Genomic DNA, 3,198 nt, shown 5'->3' with positions numbered 1-3,198 from the left:
GTGTGTGTGTGTGTGTGTGTGTGTGTGCGAGTAGATCATTCATTATATCGTTCTTATCAAACCTTCACTTTCTCACCAGACAAAACAGCCGTTGTTCCCAAACTTATAGCACTTTCAAATTGTAGTTACACCTCACCTGATACAGAGAGAGATGACGAAATGAATATGTGTGTTTTACTTCTAGTCTGGCTGGCCCCTGAGATAGAACCAACAGTCCCCAGGTTCCAGTACTGTTTCCCCTTACTGGACGCTTACATGACTAATGCCGATTCATTGTTAATGACTTTTCCAGAACTGTACTTTAGAAATATGTGGATACCCTGACATGAGAGATAAAAATGTTTGTCGAATACGTTGCTGGATCTCCCATCCTTCCAAATCCGGCTAAAATTGCCTTCAGAAAACATATTGATACGGCAACGAAGTTTCATATAATTATAATCGTATGTCTAGGGCCAGCTTGCATAACACAATGTCGTTTTTTCCCCCAAGCTATTGTATGTGTCTCAGAAGCTGGAATAAGCACACTGTATAATTACTTCCAACAGAGGACCAATAAAGTTTTTGTTGTTGTTTTTTTATCGGATCTTATCTTACCGTCATTCTCATCACCTCACCTGACCCTGCCAAAAGGATTAGCAACTGTCAATAAATGACTACTATGTTGTTAAAGTATTGTGCTAAACGCAAAACCGAATGTTTGTCTCAACCATGTCTGCCGTTCTAGTTCCAGTTTTCTGTTCTGTAATTGGTGATGATGTATGAGTGCTGCACATGTTTTGTTGAGTTGTTTGGTTTGTTTCGATTGTGTTTTTCTTTGTAGATGTGAAGAGATTCTGTTCTTAAACTTGGTTACTTCTGGGGAGTTTGGTGTAGGTTCCAAACGCTACTCCTCTGCTGGTATGTTTTTCTCTACAGTCATGCCAGATGAAAAGGCGAGATAAATTCTAAACCAATTCTGCCCTAGCTCCCACCTTTAAATTCTTCTGTTGATATTTTTCTGAAAGTTGCAGTTTTATGCACTAATCGTACCCCAGTATGTCACACATACATCATAATATGATAGCTAGCGCACAACAGTCTATTATTGCAATATTACAAATAACATTACAGTTCTATACTGTTTTGCAAGATACATAAGCCTTACTTGTGACTCTTTCCTAGTTTTGGCCTGACTACATTTCCAAAAAACCGACAATTCGAAAGGTTTCTGACGTCATTTGTAACAGTCCTTCTCCCGTGACCTCTGACGAGTCATCGTTTTTTTCTGGGGGGGGGGGGGGGGGTAACAGAAGGAACGTTTTGGTACTCCCGAGTACTGACAATAAATTGCACATAAGCTTTCTCCCTAGCCCCTCTCCCCTCTACCCTCTCCCTCTCCCTCTCCCCTCTCCCAAAGCCCCTCTCTCGGGGTCACCCGTCTGTTCAAAACCTCCAATTTCCCAGAGAGCCCTCAGTCCCTGTGCCTAGAGGTCAAGTGTCGTAAAATCTTCAACTTAAATAAATCCCGATAATGAATCGCTGTCGAATTCTTTCCAACTTTTGATGGCATCGCTAATGCTGTTTTCTGTTCGCCCAGGAACGTTCTGACGTGTTGCGTCACTAAGATATTTCTTTCGCACGACAGTTATAGTCACTCATGGCTTCAAAGTCTTACCGCAACTTCTTAGCTAGTATCTGTCTTCTTTGATCACCGAGGACCGAGAGGGTTTCAGGTACCTGTGAATGAGACCTCAAAGGAAGTGTGTCTCAGACACAAGTCTTTTAGTGCATTAAGGAGCGTCAGTGTGGGAAAGCTGCCCTCGGTGCAGATCTCACCAGCTTCAGGATCCATCTTAAAAGACACTCCATATTTTCCGAACCCAAAATAGATGAAGGCTTATAAATGGGGAGGGGGAAGGAAGGAATCTTAAGGCTACTGGAAATTGGGAGTCCTTTTGTTTTCTTTTCTGGTTTTGTTTCGTTTTTTGTTGTGTTTTGTTTGTTTTTTTTTTTGGGGGGGGGGGTTTGTATTCTTTTTAGGGGGATGTTAGCTTGTTTTTCTTCGTATAGTGAAGACAAAAAAACCAACGAAATAAGGAATCTTTTCCTTAGATTTTTGGTTATGACTTCATTTGCGTTTAGGTCTTTTTGGAGGAATGGAGCCTTTTGAAAGAATCTATGTAATTGCATCATTATGAAGCTGCTACAAGCAAAGAACAAAAAGTCACATTGCCGATGTGTAAGTGTAAGGCTTGGTCGTTACTTTCCGCTCCTCACTGAGTGACGTCCGTAGGGGAAGCTGTGTGGTGTTACTTGATTTGGCACACGTGTAGAAACTCTCGTCTCCAATAGCTCCCGAATTTCTGCACTACATCGTGTGGAGCTAGCTAGCTCGCGTCCTGTTCTATTTTTGGTGGCTCCAGACGCAGCTGGCGTACTTTTGCTATCATTTTTTTCTTTTTTTTTCTTTAATTGTTCTACTTTTTATTTGTTTTCAATTTTTCAATCGGGATTTTTTTTCTTTGGTTTTTTTCATTGGGGGAGGGGGGTTCTTTGTTTTGTTTTCGGGGTTTTTTTGTTGTTTTTTTTGCTTTCTATTCTTTTTTTCGGGGAGTTGGGCTTTTAGTGCGCAGTTTGGGTGGGAGGGGGGGGGCGCATAGGGTTGATTTCTTCATTTGACCTTAATGAATCAGTAAATGTCAGTCGGCGGTCAGTTTTGCGGTAATTGTAAGTCGAGCAGCTCTAGGTCTGGCCTTTATATTGGCTTACAAGACAGATTTGACGCGCAATAAATATTATATTTTCTCACATTTCAGAAATTTTGAGATAAACAGACTATTTTAGGAATGCTGCAACCTAAAGAAAACTTTCGTCACTCTCCAAGTTTCTTTTTTTTCCTTGAGATTAACTGCAGTGGCACATGTTTTCTGTTTGTGTTATTTTATGTGCTTGTGTGTGTACGTACGTGTGTGTGTGTGTGTGTGTCTGTGTGTCTGTGTGTCTGTGTATGTGTGTGTCTGTGTGTGTGCACGTGTGTGAAAGTGTTTTCACCAGCCAGATATCCCCCTATTGTGTCATTTGTATAATCTGAATGCGTCTGTGAGCTTTGCTATGTATGTTTGGACTGTGATATCTTATCTGATCCCAAAGTGATACCATGTATTATATATGCTACACTTTGCCCTCGTTATATACGTAGGTAAACATATTATATAT

The sequence above is a fragment of the Aplysia californica genome, unplaced genomic scaffold, assembly GCF_000002075.1.
Source record: "Aplysia californica isolate F4 #8 unplaced genomic scaffold, AplCal3.0 scaffold00037, whole genome shotgun sequence".
Lineage (NCBI taxonomy): Eukaryota > Metazoa > Mollusca > Gastropoda > Aplysiida > Aplysiidae > Aplysia > Aplysia californica.
Note: the sequence above shows the minus strand (reverse complement) of the source record.